At 51.6% G+C, this 26,541-nt stretch overlaps 1 long non-coding RNA gene across 1 annotated transcript in view; it reads right to left on the bottom strand.

The window, feature by feature from the left end:
* Positions 1 to 26,541, bottom strand: part of LOC140389304 (uncharacterized) — a 151,571-nt gene that overhangs the window by 100,621 nt on the left and 24,409 nt on the right. The window contains exon 2 of the long non-coding RNA XR_011934333.1: positions 10,622 to 10,695. This is a non-coding gene — a long non-coding RNA (uncharacterized lncRNA). The remainder of the gene's footprint in view (positions 1 to 10,621; positions 10,696 to 26,541) is intronic.

Below are 26,541 nucleotides of genomic sequence, written 5' to 3'. Positions count from 1 at the left end.
GAAGCAGGATCATGAAAATCTGCTGTCTTGAATTTCAGAGGGTGTTTGAAGTCTCAGCCTCTATGTACATGCTTGCTTGTTTGAAGTGGGTGCACACCATTGGAAAAGATCAAGCAAAAGGAAATTACTCAGGGGGCTTAGTATTTTGTTATTAATAAAATAGCCCTTCCTTGTTCCAAAATCTGAATAAAAAAGAGAAACTAAATGGAGCGGTTAAATATCGTGCTGAGTTACCAGCACAAGAAGCTCCTGGAGAAGGTGGAGGACCTAAAGAATCATTGGGCTCCCGGAAGGGTCCGAAGGAGCCGGCGCTAGGGCATGCATCGCAGACATGTTTGAGAAGCTGCTGGGGAATGGGGCATTCTCCTGGCCCTTGGAGGTGGACAGGGCTCACAGAGCACTCGCGAGGAAGCCGCAAATGGGAGACCCCCCCCCCCCCCCCCGAGGGCAATGGTGGTGAGATTCCACAGGTACTTGGATAAGGAGCGCATTCTACAGTGGGCCAAGCAGACACGGAGCTGTAAGTGGGACAACAGTATCCTGCAGGTTTACCAAGACCTGAGTGTGGAGGTGGCCAGGAGAAGACCAGGCTTCAACCAGATTAGGTCAATCCTTTTGAAGAAAAAGGTGAAGTTCGGACTGTTGTATCCGGCCCGTGTCTGGGTCACGCACGAGGAACAGCACTTTCATTTAGAGTTGCCTGAGGACGCGCTGGACTTCGCAAAAAGGAAAGGACTGGTGGTGGACTGAGAACTCTTGAACTTTGCTGCAATGTTCTTTTTTTTTTTCTGTTCTTTTTTAAAAAAGTTTCTCGTTTACCGTTTTGTGGAACTTGTTTGTAATGCCTTTTGCATTGATTTGGGACCAGCGGTAGAGCTGAGTGAGTTAAGGTTTTCATTTGCACTGTTGGGGGATGGAGGTGTGCTTGTTTAGATCTTGGTGTTTTTCTGTTGGGCAATTGTGCGGGGAGTGTTTGATGTTGGAGTATGTTTGTATGAGCGGGGCGGGGCGGGGGGGGGGGAACAATAGGTGGGAGACTATCCGGCGCCAGGGATGGGGGCCACCAAGCTAGCTGGGCGGGCTAACTCACAGAAGCACACTGGGGGGGGGGGTGCATATGTTTGGTTTATTAAAGGGGTTGGTTACAGAGTGTTTTTACTAGGGGAGGGAGGGGGGTCAAAGGGACAGAGAGGAGGTTGGGGGCGGAGGCTGTCTGAGGGCGGACCGGTGGAGGCGTGGAGCATGGGCTAGAGGCGGGCCCAAAAAAGGGGATGGCAGGTTGGCGAAGGGGGGGTGCAATGAGCCCCCCAACTAGGCTAATCACCTGGAATGTTCGAGGATTAAATGGGCCGGTCAAGAGGGCACGTGTGTCCGCGCATCTTAGGGGACTGAAGGCGGATGTGGTAATGTTGCAGGAGACACACCTTAGACCAGATTAGATTGTGGAAAGGCTGGGTGAGTCATGTCTTTTACTCAGGACTAGACTCAAAGACTAGAGGGGTCGCGATCCTGATCAATAAGCTGGTGGTGTTTGAGGCGGGTAGAATAGTCTTAGATGTAGAAGGTCGGTACATTATGGTCAGTGGGAAACTGGAGGGGGTGCAGGTGGTATTAGTAAATATGTATGCGCCAAATTGGGATGTTGTGGAGTTTATAAAGAGGATGCTGGGGAAGACACCAGACCTGGACCCGAACAGGTTGGTCATGGAAGTTATTGACCCTGGCTTGGACCGGTCAAGCTCGAAAACAGACAGGGTGCCAGCAATGGCAAAGGAACTAAAAGGCTTCTTGGAGCAGATGGGGTGTGGGGGGGGGGGGGGGGGGGGTGGATCCATGGAGATTTGGGCAGCCGAGGGTGAAGGAGTTCTCCTTCTACTCACACGTGCATAAAGTGTACTCCCGGATTGATTTCTTTATTTTGAGCCGGGCCCTCCTGGCTGGGGTGGTGGACACTGGGTACTCGCCGATCACAATCTCAGACCATGCTCCGTACTGGGTTGACCTGCAAGTTAGTAAAGACAGTAACCAGCACCCGCACTGGAGGTTGGATGTGGGACTTTTGGCTGACGATGACTACATGTATTACGACACTGCCCGTATAGTAGAGGTACATGGGTAAATCCCTGCCTGCTGGCTCCGCCCAGGAGGCGGCGTATAAATGTGTGTGCTCGCCGGTACTGCAGCCATTCTGGTTCCAGCTACAGGAGGCACAACATCTTTGCTCAATAAAGCCTTGATTATTCCACTACTCTCGTCTTTGTGGTAACTGATAGTGCATCAATTTATTGAGCAAAGATTTTTTTTAAACGATGGATCTCCGCATCAAGCCTGACCGCCTGCAGCTGAGCCCTCAAGCAGCCAACGCTACGTCCGCCTTTGACCACTGGCTAGCCTGCTTCGAAAGCTACCTCCGAACATCCGCTGAGGAACCCTTGGACTCGCAGAAGATCCAAGTCCCCTATTGACGGGTGAGCCCTGACATTTTTCCTCTCATCCGGGATGCGGCCACTTACTCCGAAGCGATTGAGCTCCTGAAGGGACATTACGTTCGACCACTCAATCAAGTATACGCCAGGCACCTCCTGGCCACGAGACAGCAACTCCCCGGGGAGTCTCTAGATGATTTCTGATGTGCCCTCACACCCTAGGTAGGAACTGTGACTGCCAGGCAGTTTCGACAGTCCAGCACACCAAACTTTTAATTCGAGACACTTACGTTACGGGCATGAAGTCTGCGTACGTCCACCCGTGGCTACTGGAAGGGGCCATGCTTGATCTTGCGGAAACTAGGCAGCTCGCTAATTCTTTAGAAGTGACCTCCCGTAACATCCAGTCCTATGCCCCCGACCGCGCGGCACCCTCGTGGCCATCGTGGGCCCCACCAGCTGCCGACTCCAGCTCACCGCAAGCCTGCGTTGTGCGGCAGCCAGCCAACTCTGGCGGCCCAAGTGCTATTTTTGCGGGCAAAACAAACACCCCAGGTAGCGCTGCCCGGCGCGGAGCGCGACCTGCAACAGCTGTGGGAAGAAGGGACACTTTGGTTCTGTTTGCCAGGCCCGGTCGGTCACCGCTGTTTCCAGGCCCGGCGTTCCTACACCCCCCACGTGCGACCCACGGGCGCTGCCATTTTTGATGTCGCCCGCTATGTGCGCCCCGTGGGCGCCGCCATCTTTGGCGCCATTTTGGACGCGTCTCAGGACCCCTGCTCGTCTGGCCGTTCATCGCCTGCCACTACCTCCACCATCGCTGACCCAGCCCGGGACCTCCCAGCATCTGCCCCAGCTCGCCTCTATCACCCTGAATCAGTCCCGGCTCCACGACCGCGACGACAACGGTGAAGATCGATGGCCACGAGACGACCTGCCTTTTTGGCTCCGGGAGCACAGAGCGCTTCATCCACCCCACTACGGTAAGGCGCTGCTCCCTCCCGGTACACCCCGTCACCCAGAAAATCTCCCCGACCTCCGGATCCCATTCCGTGGATATCCGGGGGTACTGCATCGTGACCTCACCGTCCAGGGCGTAGAGTTCAGCAACTTCCGACTCTATGTCTTCCCCCACCTCTGCGCTGCCCTGTTACTCGGCCTGGACTTTCAGTGCCATCTCCAAAGCCTAACTTTAAAATTCAGCAGACCCCTAACCCCTCCCCTCACCGTATGTGGCCTCACGACCCTTAAGGTCGATCCACCTTCCCTGTTTGCGAACCCCCTCCCACGCGTACCCCCTCCCACGCATATCTGACATGGTCAATCAGATTGTGCATTTCATCAAGGCCCGCAACCTGCCCTACTCCATTGAGGAGGTGAGGGCTGTCACCAGAGACTGCCAGGTCTGCGCAGAGTGCAAGCCGCACTTTTACCGGCCAGATCGAACGCACCTGGTGAAGGCCTCCCGCCCCTTTGAGCACCTCAGCATGGACTTCAAAGGGCCCCTCCCCCTCCACCGATCGCAACACGTACTTTCTGAACGTGATTGATGAGTACTTCCGGTTCCCTTTCGCCATCCCATGCCCCGATATGACTTCTGCCACGGTAATTAAAGCCCTCCACAGCATCTTCACTCTGTTCGGTTTCCCCACCTACATCCACAGCGACCGGGGATCCTCTTTTATGAGCGATGAGCTGCATCAGTTCATGCTCAGCAGGAGCATTGCTTCGAGCAGGACGACCAACTACAACCCCCGGGGAAATGGGCAGGTGGAGAGGGAGAACGGGACGGTCTGGAAGGCTGTCCTGCAGGACCTGCGGTCTAAAAATCTCCCAGTCTCCCGCTGGCAGGAGGTCCTCCCCGACACAGTGTCACGTGTCAAGTGAGACTTAAACCCGAAACACTTCTTCAGTGTTTCCCTCCCTAACCCCTTCTCTAACCAAAAAATACCAACCGCTGTAAAGATCAAGAGGAAGGCTCGAGGGCAGGTAGAAGTAGAAAGAAGTTGAACCGTGACGTCACAGGCTGCAGGTAAGGGATTGGCTGGTGACTGGTAAGTAGTTTTTCTTTTATTTTCCCTCAGGTGTTATCGTGTGGGGCGCAGAGGTTGCTGAGTGAGTGCTTGCTGAGAAGCGGAGTGAATAACAGGTAAGTTCTTTCTTTCTTTTTTTTTATCTAGAGGGGATGGCAGGGAAGGTAGTGCAATGTTCCTCCTGCAGAATGTTTGAGGTGAGGGACGCCGTCAGTGTCTCTGCTGATTTCATCTGTGGGAAGTGCACCCATCTCCAGATCCTCAGAAACCGCATTAGGGAACTGGAGCTGGAGCTGGATGAACTTCGGATCATTCGGGAGGCAGAGGTGGTCATAGATAGAAGCTTCAGGGATGTAGTTACTCAAAGAATAAAGATAGATGGGTGACGGTGAGAGGGCCTGGGAGGAGGCAGTCAGTACAGGGATCCCTTGTGGCCGTTCCCCTTAGTAACACGTATACCGCTTTGGATACTGTTGGGGGGGGGACTTACAAGGGGTAAGCCATGGGGTACAGGTCTCTGGCACAGAGTCTGTCCCTGTTGCTCAGATGGGCAGGGGGGAGAGGAGCAGAGCATTAGTCATTGGAAAGTCCATAGTTAGGGGGATAGATAGGAGATTCTGTGGGAATGAGAGGGACTCGCAGTTGGTGTGTTGCCTCCCAGGTGCCAGGGTCTGTGATGTCTCGGATCGTGTTTTCGGGATTCTTAAGGGGGAGGGGGAGCATCCCCAAGTCGTGGTCCACATAGGTACCAATGACATAGGTAGGAAAAGGGATAGGGATGTAAGGCAGGAATTCAGGGAGCTAGGGTGGTAACTTAGATCTAGGACAAACAGAGTTATTATCTCTGGGTTGTTACCCATGCCACATGATAGCGAGACAAGGAATAGGGAGAGAGAGGAGTTGAACATGTGGCTACAGGGATGGTGCAGGAGGGAGGGTTTCAGATTTCTGGATAATTGGGGCTCATTCTGGGGTCGGTGGGACCTCTACAAACGGGATGGTCTACACCTGGACGAGAGGGGTACGAATATCCTGGGGGGGGGGGAATTTGCTAATGCTCTTCGGGAGGGTTTATACTAGTTCAGCAGGGGCTTGGGAACCGGAATTGTAGCTCCAGTATACAGGAGGTTGAGAGTAGTGAGGTCATGAGTAAGGTTTCAAAGTTGCAGGAGTGTACCGGCAGGCAGGAAGGTGGTTTAAAGTGTGTCTTCTTCAATGCCAGGAGCATCCGGAATAAGGTGGGTGAACTTGCGGCATGGGTTGGTACATGGGACTTTGATGTTGTGGCCATTTCAGAGACATGGATAGAGCAGGGACAGGAATGGTTGTTGCAGGTGCCGGGGTTTAGATATTTCAGTAAGCTCAGGGAAGGTGGTAAAAGAGGGGGAGGGGTGGCATTGTTAGTCAAGGATAGTATTACGGTGGCAGAAAGGACGTTTGATGAGGACTCGTCTACTGAGGTAGTATGGGCTGAGGTTAGAAACAGGAAAGGAGAGGTCACCCTGTTAGGGGTTTTCTATAGGCCTCCGAAAAGTTCCAGAGATGATGAGGAAAGGATTGCAAAGATGCTTCTGGATAGGAGCGAAAGCAACAGGGTAGTTGTTATGGGGGACTTTAACTTTCCAAATATTGACTGGAAACGCTATAGTTCGAGTACTTTAGATGGGTCTGTTTTTGTCCAATGTGTGCAGGAGGGTTTCCTGACACAGTATGCAGATAGGCCAACGAGAGGCGAGGCCATTTTGGATTTGGTACTGGGTAATGAACCAGGTCAGGTGTTAGATTTGGAGGTAGGTGAGCACTTTGGTGATAGTGACCACAATTCGATTACGTTTACTTTAGTGATGGAAAGGGATAGGTATATACCGCAGGGCAAGAGTTATATCTGGGGGAAAGGCAATTATGATGCGATGAGGCAAGACTTAGGATGCATCGGATGGAGAGGAAAACTGCAGGGGATGGGCACAATGGAAATGCGGAGCTTGTTCAAGGAACAGCTACTGCATGTCCTTGATAAGAATGTACCTGTCAGGCAGGGAGGAAGTGGTCGAGCAAGGGAACTGTGGTTTACTAAAGCAGTCGAAACACTTGTCAAGAGGAAGAAGGAGGCTTATGTAAAGATGAGACATGAAGGTTCAGTTAGGGCGCTCGAGAGTTACAAGTTAGCTAGGAAGGACCTAAAGAGAGAGCTAAGAAGAGCCAGGAGGGGACATGAGAAGTCTTTGGCAGGTCGGATCAAAGATAACCCTAACGCTTTCTATAGATATGTCAGGAATAAAAGAATGACTAGGGTAAGAGTAGGGACAGTCAAGGACAGTAGCGGGAAGTTGTGCGTGGAGTCCGAGGAGATAGGAGAGGTGCTAAATGAATATTTTTCGTCAGTATTCACACAGGAAAAGGATAGTGTTGTCAAGGAGAATACTCAGATTCAGGCTACTAGACGAGAAGGGATTGAGGTTCATAAGGAGGAGGTGTTAGCAATTCTGGAAAGTGTGAAAATAGATAAGTCCCCTGGGCCGGATGGGATTTATCCTAGGATTCTCTGGGAAGCTAGGGAGGAGATTGCTGAGCCTTTGGCTTTGATCTTTAAGTTATCTTTGTCTACAGGAATAGTGCCAGAAGTCTGGAGGATAGCAAATGTTGTCCCCTTGTTCAAGAAGGGAAGTAGAGACAACCCCGGTAACTATAGACCAGTGAGCCTTACTTCTGTTGTGGGCAAAATCTTGGAAAGATTTATAAGAGATAGGATGTATAATCATCTGGAAAGGAATAATTTGATTAGAGATAGTCAACACGGTTTTGTGAAGGGTAGGTCGTGCCTCACACACCTTATTGAATTCTTTGAGAAGGTGACCAAACAGGTGGATGAGGGTAAAGCATTTGATGTGGTGTATATGGATTTCAGTAATGCGTTTGATAAGGTTCCCCACGGTAGGCTACTGCAGAAAATACGGAGGCATGGGATTCAGGGTGATTTAGCAGTTTGGATCAGAAATTGGCTAGCTGGAAGAAAACAAAGGGTGTTGGTTGATGGGAAATGTTCAGACTGGAGTCCAGTTACTAGTGGTGTACCACAAGGATCTGGTTTGGGACCACTGCTGTTTGTCATTTTTATAAATGACCTGGAGGAGAGTGTAGAAGGATGGGTGAGTAAATTTGCAGATGACACTAAAGTCGGTGGAGTTGTGGACAGTGCGGAAGGATGTTACAAGTTACAGAGGGACATAGATAAGCTGCAGTGCTGGGCTGAGAGGTGGCAAATGGAGTTTAATGCAGAAAAGTGTGAGGTGATTCATTTTGGAAGGAATAACAGGAAGACACAGTACTGGGCTAATGGTAAGATTCTTGGCAGTGTGGATGAGCAGAGAGATCTCGGTATCCATGTACATAGATCCCTGAAAGTTGCCACCCAGGTTGAGAGGGTTGTAAAGAAGGCGTATGGTGTGTTAGCTTTTATTGGTAGAGGGATTGAGTTTCGGAACCATGAGGGCATGTTGCAGCTGTACAAAACTCTGGTGCGGCCGCATTTGGAGTATTGCGTGCAATTCTGGTCGCCGCATTATAGGAAGGATGTGGAAGCATTGGAAAGGGTGTAGAGGAGATTTACCAGAATGTTGGCTGGTATGGAGGGAAGATCTTATGAGGAAAGGCTGAGGGACTTGAGGCTGTTTTCGTTCGAGAGAAGAAGGTTAAGAGGTGACTTAATTGAGGCATACAAGATGATCAGAGGATTGGATAGGGTGGACAGTGAGAGCCTTTTTCCTCGGATGGTGATGTCTAGCACGAGGGGACATAGCTTTAAATTGAGGGGAGATAGATATAGGACAGATGTCAGAGGTAGGTTCTTTACTCAGAGAGTAGTAAGGGAGTGGAATGCCCTGCCTGCAACAGTAGTGGACTCACCAACACTAAGGGCATTCAAATGGTCATTGGATAGACATATGGGTGATAAGGGAAGAGTGTAGATGGGCTTTAGAGTGGTTTCACAGGTCGGCGCAACATCGAGGGCCGAAGGGCCTGTACTGCGCTGTAATGTTCTATGACGTGCTCCACTCCATCCGATCGCTCCTCTGCAGCGCGACCAACGAGACCCCTCACAAACGTGTGTTTGCCTTCCCCAGTAAGTCCACCTCCGGGGTCTCGCTCCCAACATGGCTGACAGTTCCTGGACCCATCCTCCTTCGGAGGCCTGTGCGGATAAGTCGGACTCCTTGGTCGGAAAAGTCCACCTCCTACATGCGAACCCGCAGTACGTCTACGTGGCACACCCCAATGGGCGCCAGGACACAGTCTCTCTCCAGGACCTGGGACCCGCTGGACCCCCACCCACGACACCTGACCTGACACCAACCCCCCCCCGGTTATCTCATTCACTCTCCCTCCAGCGAACCTTACTGCAGCCCCCGCCCCAGTAGGATCCGTCCTCCCACTGGTTCCACTCAGGGGTGACGAAGACGAGGACAACACGCTCCTGGAGTCACAGGTGACCAAGTCGGCGCCCACATCACCACCAGGACTGAGGTGATCGCAGAGGAGGGTCAAGGCCCCCGACAGACTTAACTTGTAATGTTTTCCACCACCTCTGCCGGAATGCTTTCCACCTCCCCCCGCTGGACTCATTTTTCTAACGGGGGGTGAATGTGGTAGTCACCACTAGTTGTATTACATGTTTAACGGCACTGCCTGTATAGTAGAGGTACATGGGTAAATCCCTGGCTGCTGGCTCCGCCCAGTAGGCGGCGTATAAATGTGTGTGCTCGCCGGTGCTGCAGCCATTCTGGTTCCAGCTACAGGAGGCACAACATCTTTGCTCAATAAAGCCTTGATTATTCCACTACTCTCGTCTTTGTGGTAATTGATACTGCATCACAGGCCACCACAAGCGACATGATTCATGTCATGATAAGATTCTGGCCATAGACATGTAAAATGGGAATTCTATCCCTATTTTTAAAATGGAGGACGGTCCCTGCAGTCTTCCTCAGTTGCTCTCAGCTTCTGGGTCCTCCTCTCTCCCACTCTTTTAGGTGTTGCTGTCTATCTCTGGGTCCTCCTCTCTTCCTTTCTCCAGTGCTTTTTTCAAATTTTCATTATTGCACATCATGAAGAATCCAACAACAGTCGTAATTTTCCCTTATGCAACATGAATAATTAGATCAAGCTAATAGCTTAACATAACTAAGCCTGGCCCACTCCTATACAGGCACACAAGAAAGAAATGCAAGGAATGTATGGTCTACTGCTGAGCAAGTTGATACACAAATGTGTTGTGCCATTAAATCAACTTTTTGCTAACGTTGCTTTCTCTCCTGAAGCAATTTTGAAGTGCTATGATTTTATACTCATTGCTCATGTTGTTAAGATATTCCGACTGCTATACTGGATGACAGTCAGTAACTCAAAACAAAACAGGATTTGGCCTGTGATCTTCCTCTGTACAACAGAACATCACATGTCAAGTATAGAAGGAGGCAATGGCACAAATGAAGTAAAACCTATGAGACTCCTGGCAACCTAAAAACTTTCACTTTGAAGAACTTTAAAACAGATATTGCCCGCTGCAATTTTGACCAAATTCACCAGGCTGAAAACACACAGGATTGGGCGGAGTGTCAATTTTACACAATGCTCATTACTCACCATTGACATCAACAAGGGAAGGTTAAGTTGAAATTTGGATGTTTGGATTTGGAAAAGGTTGAGGATTTAACACAGCTATGATATTCACATTTGGAAAACTATTGTTCATGGGGAGAAGGACAATTAATTTAGCATTTGCAAAGATGATTGGTCTTTTAATCGGCAGAGCAGTGTGTTTCAGCTGTGAAACTATTTAAATGGAATGTTCCTTTTTGTTACACATTTGCCAGAGTCCAAGAAAATTGAGTTGATAGCCTACAAAAAACACTTACTAAACAGAGTAGTACTTAAAGGAGTATATTGCATTAGAATGGTGGTTCAGGAAGCCTAGTATTCTGATTCAAAATCTGTGCCATCTTGATGAAACATGTACTTCACATGAATAAACCATTACAAGATCAATGTCAGGCTTTGTAAGAAAGTATGTGTCATTTTCAGCCTACTGATTTAAAAAAAATTGTTGCTTTCATTTTTTACTGCGCAGACAGTACATGTAAGGACGCGTGTACTTATTATACTTACCACACAAATTCCACCACAGCCTACTCACATGGTTCACTGCCCAGAAATGTGTTTATCCAAACTCTGGCTTGTTACTGTGAAACAAAATTGTTTAATGAGCGTCAACTTTCAAATCCACAGATATTGGGATATCAGGGTAAACATTACAATGGGAATGGTGCACTGAGAATTTATTTACAGAAATATAATCATATGTTAATATCATAGCATAATGAGCCAGCATTACTGCAGGAAGAAACATGCCCTGATACAGTATTTCTAGTTACATCCCTTTAATTGAGACAATTTCAGGGAGTGAGTAGGAGTGACCTTATTAGGAATTTGTTATTGCAAGGAATTTGTTTCTGAAAACAGCTGTTTTTGTTGATGAAATACATCCCTGGGGCCCAGGAGTACTTGCTGCAGTTCCAAATGATTTTATTTCCTGAGTAAACAAAAAATGCACCAAACAGGGTGCAGAGGGAGCTGACTAATGTTATCCGAGAGGTGGAATGTTTCACAGAGCAATACTGTACAAAATTGTCAACCATAGAATTCTGGCATGTTCTGGAAACAGGTATCCTTGAAGCAGATTTCCCCAGGAACAAATTAATGGACTAGTGAATTTTGTTTCCAAGCATAAGGTTCTGTTGCAAAATCAACTAGATCAGGAACAATTGCTGAAGCCAGCTAGGCTTGCTAATACTGTGCGATTCATTTACGATAAACTAATTGGTAAAGCGCTGTTTTGTTTGCAATTAACAGCTGTCCATTGTAAATCAAGGAACAATGTTGGAAATGTGCAGTCAGTGGGGGGAGGGGGATTTTAGAATGGGACAGATCAAGCATGGAGATGGGGAAACTGAGAGGCAGGAGGAGTCCTTGCCATATGTTGAGCAAATAATTGTTGACCATGTAATTGATATGGCTGGACAGATTAATCCTGTCTGCAGAAATGAACAAAAGACACATTACTTTTAATACACTGGGTTAGAACACACGTGGCGTCTCTGTTTTATCTAATTGGCTGGTAAAATGAATGCGGTACCATTTAAGAATTATGGTGTCCCATAATGCACTTTTGGCTCTGGTGTAATGTCATGATTGTCGCTGTTCGGTTCTATGAAGCTACCCTATAAGTTAGTATCAGCAATAATGAGACAGCCTTTAATGCGACCATCAATTCACTCGAAGACAAGTGGAGAAGTAAACTGTGGTTTTAATCAGCTTAGAACTGAGACTGCCTGTGACCGGTACAACACTGAAGGCAGCCCCACAGGTCAGCAGCTCTTATACTTCCTGTAAAGGGGGTGGAGCCATGGGCGGAGCGCGTGCATGCCCCAACATATTCCCTGTGGGTGAAGCCACACAATGGCCCATAGGTAGAGCCCACAGGGTTAATACCATAACACAGTGCACTGGTGAATTATCAGTAATTATACATTCACCACATTCACCCCCTGTTTAAAAATGAAGTCCGGCGGGGTGACAGGTGTCATGATATTCGGATAAACATATCATGGTGCAAACACACATACACACTGATGGACAGATCAACGGACCAATCAACACACACGCAACATCACAGCCAATCATCAGTGAGAGCACACGCACTATAAAACGAGGAACACCACAGTTCCCGCTCATTCCAGCAGGAGACAGCTCAGGGCACAGAGCTCACAGCGTGCCACTCAGACATACACCATGTGCTGAGTGCCTCTCTAAGGTAGTGTTAGGGCTAAGTCCACAGGTTAACGGGTAAAGTACGAACCACAGTCATACGTTTACAGATGTTGTTATCAAGAGTAGTAAAACAGAGTTGTACCATCTACAACCGTGTTGGTTCGTTTGTGTAGCGGAACACCCAACACGACATAGTACCAGGATTGGAACCCAGCAACTGTGAGACCTACCTATGCATCTTCAGGGATCCGCCATCCTGCGCCATGGACACCATCAGCCCGCCGCAGCCGCTCCAAATCGCTGGAAACCTTGGCGTCAACTGGAAGCTGTTTAAACAGCGCTTCCAGTTTTTCCTAGAAGCCACAGAAAGGGAGAATGCATCGGCCACCAGGAAAATCGCCCTCCTCCTCTCCAAGGCAGGGCAACACGCCATCCACATCTACAACTCCCTGGTGTTCGCGGAAGGTGAGGACAAGACGAAGTACAAGACGGTCCTTCTAAAACTTGAGCAACACTTCAGCGTCGAGGTGAACGAGAGCTTCGAGAGGTACATCTTCCAACAGCGCCTGCAGGGTAAGGATGAGTCTTTTCAATCTTTCCTGACACACCTCCGTATCCTCGCACAGTCCTGCAGCTATGAGGCCACCTCCAATTCTATGATTCGCGACCAGATAGTTTTTGGGGTCACCTCGGGCACCCTACGCCAGCAGCTCCTCAAAATTAAGAGCCTCACCCTAGCCACCGCCATCGAAGCCTGCGTCCTCCATGAAAACGCGACCAGCCGCTACTCGCAATTCCAAGCGGCCGAATCGGCACGGCAGGGGTCCTACGAGGCCGAGCGGGTCCAGTCGATCGGGTTCCTCCCGGCCCGCGGCCCGGACGAGGGCGGCCATTTTGCGCGCTTTCCGCGGTCTCCCGCGCTTGTACGCGCCAAAAGAGACATCGACGCAGAGGGACGTGACGCGCAGGCGTGCTCTACGCAGGACCGAACTGCGCATGCGCGGTGGCGCAACGAACGCCATGACGTCATGATGTGCGGCAACTGTGGATCCACACATTTAAAACGGCAATGTCCAGCAAAGAATCGACAATGCCTCCGCTGTGTCAAGATGGGACACTACGCTGCCTGCTGTCGAGCACCTCAACTTGCCAATGCTCCCCAATTCCGCCAGCGTCGCAGGGACGTGCGGGCCATTCAGCCTCCATACACCGAGTCATACCCTGACGACGTACAGACCGGTGATACCGACGACCGGGAAGCCTTCCGCGTTGCGGTCATTGACAGGAATCGGATGTCCCCAAGCAGGACCCACCAGCCGATGCCAGTGAACAGCGTTAATCCGGGTGATGAATGGTGTGCCACCCTAACGGTCAACCCAAATTCGTTGCCCACCTACTAGGCTGGACTTATGAGCATGTTTGCACACTGGACTCACTAAAGTGTTATGCCACAATGTTAATATGTTTCTCTTTTTGTCGTTACAGGAGTTTGTTTTCGATGTTTGATGATTGCACTTGTTTTGTTTATAGTACAACCTCGTTGCTATGTTGCACCTGACACCTTTCTATGTATATAGTTTAGCCTCATGTACATGTTGTAGATATTGCACACACATATTCAGCTGCATTCAGTACACACCAATATTTATTAGCACATAGGCACATATTCTTGTAAAAAGGGGGATGTCATGATATTCAGATAAACATATGGTGCAAACACACATACACACTGATGGACAGATCAATGGACCAATCAACACACACACAACATCACAGCCAATCACCAGTGAGAGCACACGCACTATGAAACGGGGAACACCACAGTTCCCGCTCATTCCAGCAGGAGACAGGTCAGGGCACAGAGCTCACAGCGTGCCACTCAGACATACACCATGTGCTGAGTGCCTCTCTAAGGTAGTGTTAGGGCTAGGTCCACAGGTTAACGGGTAAAGTACGAACCAGTCATACGTTTACAGATGTTGTTATCAAGAGTAATAAAACAGAGTTGTACCATCTACAACCATGTTGGTTCGTTTGTATAGCGGAACACCCAACGTGACAACGGGCTCATAGATTCAGTCGGTCCGGTGCCCGGATTGTACGTTGTGACCGCCGATGCACTGGTGTTGCAGCCGCTTCGGGTGGCTGTGGAAGTGGGTCCGGAGCCGGCATAGGCGTGGACTCCGGGAGCGGCTCTTCCGGATCTTCATTCCTGTGGACTGGTGTGGAGGGTGGGAGGGAGCACGGGAACCATATAGGGGTGGGGGTACTGAACATGGGAGGTTGGACGGGTCATAGTGTGGGAGATGCAGTAGTGGGAGTGGAGTCGGAGCCTGCGGGCGCCAGGTCCCGGAGGGTATCTTGCCAGCCATCGTGGTGTTCGACGTACGCATAGTGTGGGTTGGAGTGCAGGAGCTGGACCCTCTCTACCAGGGGGTTGGTCTTATGGCTCCGAACATGTTTTCGGAGGAGGACTAGACCCAGTGTCATCAGCCAGGGTGGAAGCGAGGCCCCTGAGGTATCTCCCCTAGGGAAAACAAACAAACGGTCATGAGGAGTCTAGTTTGTGGCCGTGCAAAGGAGGGACCTAATAGAGTGGAGCGCATCGGGGAGGACCTCCTGCCAGTGAGAAACTGGGAGATTCCTGGACCGCAGGGTCAGTAGGATGGTCTTCCAGACCGTTGCGTTCTCCCTCTCCACCTGCCCTTTTCCCCTGGGGTTATAACTGGTAGTCCTGCTCGAGGCGATGCCCTTACTGAACAGGTACTGGCGCAGGTCGTCGCTCATGAACGACGAGCCCCTGTCGCTGTGGACATAACTGGGGAAACCAAACAGGGTGAAAACACTATGCAGGGCTTTAATGACAGTGGGGATGGTCATATCAGGGCAGGGGATGGCAAACGGGAAGCGGGAGAACTCATCTATGATGTTAAGGAAGTACGTGTTGCAGTTATTGGAGGGAAGGGGCCCTTTGAAATCTATACTGAGGCATTCAAAGGGCCGGGATGCCTTTAACAGGTGGGCCTTATCCGGTCGATAGAAGTGCGGTTTACACTCCGCACAGATTTGGCAGTCTCTGGTTATAGCTCTGACCTCCTCGGTGGAGTAGGGCAGGTTGCGGGCCTTGATGAAATGGGCGAGCCGGGTGACCCCTGGGTGGCAGAGGTCATCGTGGATAGCCCGTAGTCGGTCATCTTGCGCACTGGCGCATGTGCCGCGGGACAGAGCATCTGGGGGCTCGTTGAGCTTCCCAGGATGATATACTATATCGTAGTTACCGGTGGAGAGTTCGATTCTCCACCTCAAGATCTTATCATTCTTGATCTTGTCCTGCTGCGTATTGTCAAACATGAAGGCAACCGATCGTTGGTCGGTGACGAGGATAAACCTCCTACCAGCGAGGTAGTGCCTCCAGTACCTCATGGCTTCCACGATGGCTTGGGCTTCTTTTTCGACCGAGGAGTGTCAAATTTCGGAGGTGGTGAGGGTGCGTGAAAAAAACGCTACCGGTCTGCCTGCTTGGTTGAGGGTGGCGGCGAGAGCGACCTCTGAGGCATCGCTCTCCACCTGGAAGGGGACGGACTCGGCCACCGCGCGCATCGCAGCTTTGGCGATGTCCGCCTTGATGCAGTTGAAGGCCTGGTGAGCCTCGGTTGCCAGTGGAAAGAGGGTGGCCTTAAATAGTGGGCGGGCTTTGTCCGCATACTTGGGGACCCATTGGGCGTAATACGAGAAAAATCCAAGGCACCTCTTCAGGGCCTTGGGACAGTGAGGGGGAGGGAGTTGTAGGAGGGGGTGCAGACTGTCAGGGTCGGGCCCTAGGACCCCGTTTTCCACGACGTAGCCGAGGATGGCTAGTCTGGTTGTGCGGAAAACGCATTTCTCCTTGTTGTAGGTGAGGTTGAGTTTTTGGGCGGTTTGGAGAAATCGGTGGAGGTTGGCGTCGTGGTCCTGCTGATCATGGCCGCAGATGGTGACATTGTCCAACTACGGAAACGTGGCCTGCAGCCCGTACTGGTCCACCATTCGTCCATCGCTCGTTGGAACACCGAAACCCCGTTCGTGATGCCAAAGTGGACCCGGAGGAAATGGAAAAGGCGTTCGTCTGCCTCAAACGCCGTGTGGTGGCGGTCCTCTGGGCGGATTGGGAGCTGGTGGTATGCAGACTTCAGATCCACCGTGGAGAACACGCGGTAGTGCGCGATCTGATTTACCATGTCTGCAATCCGGGGAAGGGGGTACGCATCGAGTTGCGTAAACCAGTTAATGGTCTGGCTGTAATCAACCACCATCCGGAACTTTTCCCCGGTCTTGGCGACCACCACCTGAGCTCTCCAGGGGCTATTGCTGGCCTCTATGACCCCCTCCCGCAAGAGACGCTGGACCTCGGACCGAATGAACGTCCTGTCCTGCATGTTATACCGCCTGCTTCTGGTAGCTATTGGCTTGCAATTGGCGGTGAGATTTGCAAAGAGGGGGGGGGGGGGGGTCAATTTTTAGGGTCGCGAGGCTGCATATCCTTTAAATCATCATGTGGACACCTCAGTTCTCTGTTGCGAACAGGGTCGCAAAGGGGTTGGCGGATTGGGGGTCGAACTCGAGGTCGTCCCCTTCTCCCGGGTGCCAAACTCTGGAGTGAATTAATGTTGAGAGGGCTGCGTGGTGTGAGTTGGGGTTGCTTTCGTCGTTTCGGACGAGTCTGTAGGTGTCACGGTGCCAATGAGTTTCGTCGAGTTGTGTGGGGACAAAGTCGGGGTCGTCCGTGTGGTTCGGTGGTCGGTGGTGTGATTTGTTTAGAAAAGTGATCATGAAGGGATCACTGGAGTCGAAATCGGAGTCGCTGGGTGTGGGTCCGTTTGTATGGGAAGAGTAGGGAGGTGTGCTGTGGCTATCGTCAGAGTCACAGTCGCTGTCTCTGCTGCTGCAGTCTGTGGGCGTTCCGGGGCGGAGTGTAGAGTTTGGGGGTGGAGTCGAGGGTGAGTCCGTGTCTGGGCTGGACGTGGTGGGGGTTGGTCTGGTTACATTGGCTGTGGGCGGGGTGTGGTCTGCTGCGTAAAGCATGACGTGTTGGCGTGGTTTGACTGTGCTCCATAAGCCTTTAACTGGTTTATGTGAAACCACGCAGTCTTACCATATGGGTATTTGATTTTATATACCGATGGGCTCACTTTATCCGTAACGGAGTACGGACCCGAATACGGGGCAGCACGGTAGCATTGTGGATAGCACAATTGCTTCACAGCTCCAGGGTCCCAGGTTCGATTCCGGCTGGGGTCACTGTCTGTGCGGAGTCTGCACATCCTCCCCGTGTGTGCGTGGGTTTCCTCCGGGTGCTCCGGTTTCCTCCCACAGTCCAAAGATGTGCAGGTTAGGTGGATTGGCCATGATAAATTGCCCTTAGTGTCCAAAATTGCCCTTAGTGTTGGGTGGGGTTACTGGGTTATGGGGATAGGGTGGCGGTGTGGACCTTGGGTAGGGTGCTCTTTCCAAGAGCCGGTGCAGACTCGATGGGCCGGATGGCCTCCTTCGGCACTGTAAATTCTATGAAATCTATTCTATGAAATCTATATGGTAAGCGGGGCCAGGGGCCCCCCGAACTTAAGAGTTAGGCTCCTGAGGTTGCACTGGAAGTCGAGTCCCAAAAGGAGAGGAGCGCAGAGGTCTGGGAGCACATATAGTTGAAAATTAGCATACTCAGCGCCCTGCATCGCTAGGGTTGCAGTAGTGCACCCTTGGATTTGCACCGAGTGCGACCCAGAGGCGAGGGATATGGTTTGTTGCGTCGGGAATATTGGGAGCGAGCAGTGTCTTACCATGTCCGGGTGAATGAAGCTCTCTGTGCTCCCGGAGTCAAGGCAAGGCGAAAAGGCAAGGTGTCTCGTACCTGTTAACCCGGACGGCCATCATGGAGCTCCGGAGGTGCTTAGGTTGCGACTGGTCCAGGGTGACTGCGCTGAGGTGTGGGTAGCCGGCGGTGTGATCGGAGGTGCTGGGGCCGCCCCGCGATGGCTGTCCGGGTAGGTCGTACGCGTCAAGCGGCGTAGCAGATGGCGGTCAAGATGGCAGCCCCCGTTGGTCGAACGAGGTGGGCGGTGAGGAAGAGGGCGTCCAAGCTGGCGGCCCCCATGGATCGCACGTGGCCAGCCGCATGGGGGAGGATGGCCAAGATGGCGGCCCCCATTAGTCGCACATGTTATGCGGAGGCGGAGTCGGCAGACACGCTGCCACCTTGAGGGGTCTGCGGGCCTGTGAGTCTGTGGATCGGGTCTGTGAGTTCGAGTTCTTAGATCTGGCCAGGCAGACCTTGGCAAAGTGTCGTTTTTGCCCGCAGCTGCTGCAGTTCACGTTGCGGGCCGGGCAGTGCAGTCGGGGGTGTTGGGACTGGCCGTAAAAGTAGCAGGGTAGCCCCCCATGATTGGCGGGCGGCTACACGACACAGGCCTGGGGTAGTCTCGGGTCAGGGGCCCACGAGGGGGTCGCGTGATCAGCCGGGAACGCAGTAAGGCTCTGAAAAGCGGCCTCCAGAGAGGTAGCCAGTTTTACTGTGTCATCCAGGTCCTGGGCCCCATTTTCGAGCAGGCGCTGTCTCACATAGTTCGATTGGACCCCCGCCACGTAAATGTCTCAGACGGCGAGCTCCATGTACTGAGTGGCCGTAATGGCCTGGTAGTTACAGTTGCGCGCGAGGGCTTTGAGGTCGCGTAGGTAATCATCTAGCGACTCCCTGGGGCGCTGGCGGCGAGTGGTGAAGACGTGTCGCGTGTATACCCCGTTCACAGGCTGCACGTAGAGGCGTTCGAGTATCGCGAGGGCCTTTGTATAGGAAGCGGTTTCGTCGAGCTGGTCAGAAATGCGGTGGCTCACCCGTGCGAGGAGGAGGCTCAGCTTCTATTCGTCAGTGGCGGATGGCGTAGACGACGCGGCGAGTTAGGCCTTGAAGCATCGAAGCCAATGTGAAAACATTTCTTTTGCCTCCGCGGCCTGTGGATCGAGTTCCAGTCTTTCAGGTTTGAGGGCTGATTCCATAGTAGTATTTTAAGCTGATTAAATTGATGCAACCATCAATTCACTCGAAGACACGTGGAGAAGTAAACCGTGGTTTTAATCAGCTTAGAACTGAGCCTGCCTGTGACCGGTACAACACTGAAGGCGGCCCAGCAGGTCAGCAACTCTTATACTTCCTGTAAAGGGGGTGGAGCCATGGGCGGAGCCCGTACATGCCCCAACATATCCCCTGTGGGTGAAGCCACACAATGGCCCATCGGTAGAGCCCACAGGGCTAATAACATAACACAGTGCACTGGTGAATGATCAGTAATTATACATTTACCACAGCCTTGTTGCATGGCTTATATCATTGCTCTGGCAGTGGTATAAATGCCACCAATGTAAATCATGCTACTCTTTAAGGTTTAGAATTAAACGAAGACTCCGCTACCTTGTCCATTTTCTTACCCACGAAAAAGAGCTAAATGTCATTAGTGTCAGTGAAAATCTCAATGGTAGTTGGAGGCAGGAAAGGAAAACCCCAGGCGAGATTCTCTCATCCCGCTGTCCACATCGTCGTATTTTACGATGGCATGAAAGGGCCGCTCCCAGGACTAATTCTGGCCCCTGCAGGGGGCCAGCACAGCGCTGGAGCGGTTCACGCCGCTCCAGTTGCCGATCCCGACGCGAACTGGGCGTCACGGGATCCGCACATGCGCAGTGGCTTCCTTCAATGCACCGGCCCCGACGCAACATGGCGCAGGACTACAGGGGCCGTCGCGTAGGAAATGAGTCCCCCAGCCAGAGAGGCCGGCCCGCCGATCGGTGAGCCCCAATCGCGGGCCAGGCCACATCGGAGGCCCCCCCCCCAGGTTGGAGCCCCCCTCCCCCCCGCAGGCCGCCACCCGACCCTTCCACGCTGAGTTCCTGCCGGCTGAGAGCAGGTGTGGACGGTGCCGGCGGGACTCAGCGTTTCCACGACTTCTGCTCGGCCCATCCCGGCTCGAGAATCGGCGGGCCGGCCATGTAGAGCGGAGAATCGCGTGCCGGCGTCGTGGCGGGGTGGCCCGGTCCCGGGGATTCTCCGGCCCGGCCCAGGGCTGAGAGAATCTCGCCCTCCATGTCTAAATCTAAGCGCCATGGAATGCTGCAATTCTCTTTCCAGCTACCAGCAGTGTTCAAGCTTCATACATTGACTCCTGCTAAAATACGTCCAAGTATTATATCAATGCAAAGGCAGAATAAAATATAACTTCAGTGTGAAAATAAACTCCTTGTGTGAGTTTGTTTCAGAGTTTAATATTTCATATTTTAATTCTGGGCATAGGGTGCTGGAATCTCATCTGCTGTGGCAGAAATCAGATCCAAGCTATTTTAACTTTCTGGCCTTATTTAAATCCCACTGCCTGACTTCTTGCACAGAAGCATAGATGGGATTGGCTTTTGGGCAGTGTCACTGAGGTTTCGTGTTCATAAATGAGTGATTTCCAGATGGAGATGCTTAAGTTTTTCTTGTGGGGGCTGGAAGAGTACTCCTGCTTCTCCTGTATCCACAAGAGGAAAACATGCACCTTTTTCAACTGCTTCTAAGGTTGATCCTTTACATCCTGCTTCAAGCTGCTGAGCTGAGTGGCTTCCTTGCTCATACCTGATTTAAAATTGGGTCCCGATGATGTGACTGGGATCTGAAATGCATAAATAAAGAGGAACCCCTCTGCTTTTGTTCATGACTTTACCACTCACTTGAGACTGAGTGAAAAGTGGATCCGGAGGCAATAATCACCAACAAGAAGAGTGGGCTAAAAGAGGGCCTGGAGACAGAAATCACCATCTCGAAGGGCGTATTTGGACTGTGCTGTACCACCTGTCCCTCTTGGAAACATGTATGCAGAGCAGCGCCATTGGCCACAGTCCATCATGCAGTGGTCTGCACGTAACAACCCACAGGCCCTTTGGGAAAAGGAGACGGTGGATTCTGGGCAATTGGTTCCTTGAGCAGACTGTCAAAGTCATTTAGCAGAATGGCTCATTGCCAGAACACTCTAACAAGCACCAAGACGTAGCTTGGCTGGTGGTGATAAAGCCCTCATCGTAAGGTCCTTTCTACATGCTGAGTGTCTCACCCCATCCGCACACTGCCCTCGAGGTGAGTGTGGAGGGGGAGAGACTTGTCTCCTCTTTGTGGAATGTGTCTTTGCAAAGATGGTCTGAAAAGAGGTGCAGTGGTTTTGTAAAGGTTCATTGCGAGCAGTTCTGCGACGCAGGACTCTGTGCGCTACGGGCTGTTCGCAGGACGCACACTGAGATAAACATCAGCTGTTGTTGGAGGATCAGCAACTCGGTGAAAGACGCACTTTGGTCTGCCTGAGAGTGTTGGTCTTCCAGGTCAAAGAGTTGTCCTCGACTGAGTGTTGCAGACTGGCACTTAAAGTCCTGGACTATGCACCAAGTGATGCACTAAAGCTTGGGGCAGCTGCTGCAGAGATGCAATGGGAAAAGATCACTGTCATAGCATCATAGAATTTACGGTGTAGAAGGAGGCCATTTAGCCCATTGAGTCTGCACCGGTGCATGGAAAGAGGCCCACGCCTACACCCTATCCCGTAAACCCAATAACCTGACCTAACCTTTTTGGACACTAAGGAGCAATTTAGCATGGCCAATCCACCTGACCTGTACATCTTTGGACTGTGGGAGGAAACTGAAGCACCCGGAGGAAACTCACACAGACATGGGGAGAAAGTGCAAACTCCACACACCCGAGGCCAGAATTTAACCCGGGTCCCTGGAGCTGTGAGGTAGCAGTGCTAACCATTGTGCCACCATGCCGCCCACAGACGACCTTTCAGCCACAGTGCACCCAGGGGCTCGCATTATATAGAACCCCTTGGGCTGTATGACTCACATTGGATGTATACAGTAAATATTCCATGTATCAAAATTGTTTTGGAGCACCTCAGAGTGCAGCATGTTCTATGTAGACAACTTAAATACTCTTGAACTTGCTGTCATGACCATTTTGAAATGTTTGCAATGTTCTTTTGATTGTAGGTCAGCATGATCTAGATAGAAAACTTTAATATCACTGCACTTTCTATGATGGCCATTTTGAAATACTTTGTAATGTTCTTTCTGATATTTTGTGCTGGATTCTCCGGTCGCCAATGGTGAAATTGCGTTCGGCGAACGGCCGGGGAATCAAAGTTCCCAACCAAATCACGGGTGCCACCGCTTTCGCGATGCTCTGCCCCCTCTAGGAGTACACGGCGGCACATTGCCTGAGGCCCGCCCCCCCGATGCTCCGCCCCCGACCAGCCGAGTTCCCAACTGCATGGGACACGTGTGGTCTCATCCGTCAGGAACTCGGCGTAGCAGCTGCGGACTCAGTCCAGCGCCGCCACAGTCGGGGATGGCCGATCCGCAGGCGGGGGGGGGGGCATTATTCGGGGCTGGGGGCACTGTGGGGATGTGGTCCGGGGTGCGCGAGCCGGCCGAAGGGGGGATCTATTTTGCAGGCCGGGTCCGCTAGCAGCCGCCGCCATTTAGCACGGTGCGGCCGCTGCAAGCCGCCACCATGCGCATGCATGGCCAAGGACCCGGAAATTCTCCGGGGCGAATTGGCAGCTTGAGCTGGTGTTCTACGCTGCCATCCTGCTAGCCCCCAGCAAAACGGGGAATCGGTGGCCTTTTTGCGCCAGTTGTTCTGGCGTAAAATGTCACCATTCCCATGCCGGCGTCCCAGAATCGGAGAATCCAGCCCTTTGTGAATAAAGTATATTTGGGGGGGGAAATCTAGACGAGGTTCCAGAGCAATAACCATCAACGAGAAGAGCAGGTGAAAAGGGAACCAGGAGGCAGTAACCAAGAAGAGCTATCTAATCCAATCTAGTCCAATCTAATCCAATCCAGTACAGTCCAATCCAATCTAGTCCAGTCGAGTCCAATCCAAGCCAGCCGAATCTAATCCGGTCCAATCCAATTCAATCCAGCCTAGTCCAGTCCAGTTCAATCCAGTCCAATCCAGTCCAATCTAATCCAATCCAGTCCAGTCCAATCCAATCCAATCCAATCCAGTCCAGTTCGATCCAATCCAGCCTAATCCAATCCAGTCTAGTCCAATCCAGTCTAGTCCAATCCAATCCAATCCAGTCTAGTCCAGTCTAGTCCAATCCAAGCCAGCCTAATCTAATCCGGTCCAATCCAGCCTAGTCCAGTCCAGTTCAATCCAGTCCAATCTAATCCAATCCAGTCCAGTCCAATCCAATCCAGCCTAATCCAATCCAGTCTAGTCCAATCCAGTCTAGTCCAATCCAATCCAATCCAGTCCAGTTCAGTCCAATCCAGTCCAGTCCAGTTGAGTCCAGTCCAGACTAATCCAGTTCAATCCAATCTAATCCAATCCAGTCAAATCTGTGGCTTCAGAGAAAAGCAGCTGCATTCTGAGAGAATAAAAGTGTGATTCATAGTAAAACAGATAAGTGATTGGTTGGTGAATATTTTCTAGTTTATTAACAAAACTTTTGGAATTTATTAATAATTGTAACGCTTTATTAGATATAGTAAGATTTATTGGAGAAGTAAATGTTATTAGGAGTAGAAGTGTTTATTAATTAGAAATCAATGAGGAATAAATTAATTAACACATAATAAAGATGGTAAGGGCAGGTGATGTGTTGTAAGTGCAGAATGTGGGAGTGCCTGGACACTCGGGTGATCCAGGCAAACACGTCTGCAGTAAGAGTCTGTGGCTTGAGGCGAGCTTCAGCTCAGATTCGCTGAGCTGGAGGCTGAGCTGTAGACACTGCACTGCATCAGGGAGGGGCAAGGTTACCTAGGCACTTTGCACCAGGAGGCAGTCACACCCCATTGGATAGGGTCTTCTCATTTGGTCAATTGTCAGGGACAGGGGGGGGCGTGACTGCGAGTGAGGCTGGTATGGGGAGCAAGAAGGCAGAAATGGAGGAGCCTCTGCCATTGCAATTATCCAACAGGTTGCAGTTTCTTGCAGCCAGTATGAGTGAAAGTGGTGGCTGCAGGGTGGATCTGCAAACTGACCATAGCAACATGGTACACGGAACTATTAAAGTTGGGACGGGGGAGTTAATAGGAATGTAGTGATAATAGAGGACAGCATAGTCAGTGGGATAGACACAGTTCTCCGAGGGTGAGTGTGGGGTAGGTAAATCAGATTAGAGAGTTAATTGTGGGCTCAAAGATGTGGGAGAAATAGGTTTCAATTTATGGGGCACTGACATAAATACTGGGGAAAGGGATATCTGTAATGTTGGGACAGTCTTCACCTGCACTGCACTGGAACAAGTGTTCTGGCGAATCGTATAATTAGGGCAGTAGAGAGAAATTAATATTAATTACTGGGCGCATCAAGTTTGGGAAGATGTGAGAAATTAAATAGAGAAGACAAGGCAAATGAGCAAGGTAGGAATAAGTGAAATGATGATCAGAGCAGGGCAGGAAGGGACATAGTGTACAAAACTAAGAGTGCACCTACAGATAATACTAAAAGTTACAAAAAAAGTCGGAACTAAAGGCTCTGGGTTGGATTCTACGATCGCCAACGCTGAAATCGCATTCAAAGATCGGCCGGAGAATGCGTTTTAATGCTGGAATTGGGGGCGGTGCCTTTTTTCCGATGCTCGGCCCTCTCAAAAACGATGAACTCGAGGAGTACACTGCATACCGTCGGGACGGCCTCAGAACATCACCTGAAGCCCTCCCCTAATGCTCTGCCCCCGTTAGGCCGAGACCCGATGGCGTGGGGCGCTGAGGACTGTGTCCAGTGGCGTTCCGCTGGCAGGAGGGGGGGCTTCCACGGGGGCTGGGGGGACTGGTGGGGGGTGGTCCAGGGGTGGCGCGCGGGATTACAGGGAGGCAGTTTTTGGCAGGCCGGGTGCGCGCGAAGCCGGTGCCATGTTGTACACGTGCCATGTGCATCTGCAGCCAAGGACCCGGCCATTCTACGGCCATTTCCGCATGCAAAGCCGGGGACTTTACACCCCACTCCGGGCGGAGGATCAGTGCGGGGGCGCCGCCGACTTTTTGGTCTTTAGACCAGCCGGATCCTGCAGACATAGCTGCAATAACTGAATTCACATAGGGCGCGAATCTCTGGCCGCGTGTGCTCTTGTTGAGCGCAACGCAACCAGTGAATACCAGGAAAGCCCTCCAGCGAGCATCCCGACAACCCCCACACCTCCTGGGATTTTCCGGAGTCCCGCGAGACGTCAGAGTCAGACACCCGCCCCAAATGGGCAGGACCGAATGACGTTCGCGGAAGTAGGTCGTCAACCTACCTACGACCCACCTGCGCGGGATTCATCGGCCTCCCTTGATTCTTCGGTCTCCCCAGGGAGGCTGCAACTGGGCGCCGATCAGTGCTGGGCCACACAAAGTGGATCTGGCGGAACGGCACCCGGGGGTCTCCTGGGCCATCAGAGATAGGGTGGCCCTCCCCATGGAATGTGGGCACCTTGGTACTGCCACCCTGGCACTACCAAGGTGCCTGGATGGCACTGACAAGCCAGCAGGAGCACTGCATGGGTGCCAGGGTGGCAGTGCAAGAGTGCCCGAGTGCTAGCGAGGTACTGCCAAGGGCCAGGGGACGAAGGGGATCATGCTCATAAAATGAGGGTGAAGGGAGGTTTGAATGGTAGGAGGGTGTATGGCATGTAAGTAGGGGCCTCTGGGAGGTTGGACGGGTGACAGGTTGGAATCCTGGAAGGGAGGGGTGCTGTAAGGGGGCTGGGGGAGCCTGAAGAGGGGGGACCCCCAGGTACCTCATAGAAGGGTGTCCTCAGGCGGTATGGAGTAGTGTCCATGTGTATGGGGGGTGACATTGCCCATGGGTGGGGTGGGGGGGGTGTGGCCCACACGCTCACTCAAGAGATCGGAGTACCCTCTCAAAATGGCGGCCCGATCTCTGAGTTTAGCTCCCCAGTACTAAACAAAATTATTAGTGTGGCCTAAACTGGTGAGAAATTCTCCAGTGCCCCAAAACGTGACTGTGTCATTGAATAGCGGTGGGAAAATTACACTGAGGGAGAATTCAGAATGTCCAATTCACATACAAGCAGGGGATGGATTCTCCGTCCCGCCGTGCCAGATTTCTGATTCAGCACGCCGGCGGAATGTTCCGTTTCGCTGGCTGGACAATGGGATTTCCCATTGTGGGGCAGCCCCACACAGTCCGGAAACTCCCCGGCTGCCGGCAAAACGGAGCATCCCGAAGGCAGAGAATCCAGCCCCACATCTTT

This window comes from Scyliorhinus torazame, chromosome 14, assembly GCF_047496885.1.
Source record: "Scyliorhinus torazame isolate Kashiwa2021f chromosome 14, sScyTor2.1, whole genome shotgun sequence".
Classification (NCBI taxonomy): domain Eukaryota; kingdom Metazoa; phylum Chordata; class Chondrichthyes; order Carcharhiniformes; family Scyliorhinidae; genus Scyliorhinus; species Scyliorhinus torazame.
This window is presented reverse-complemented; position numbering and strand designations above follow the sequence as displayed.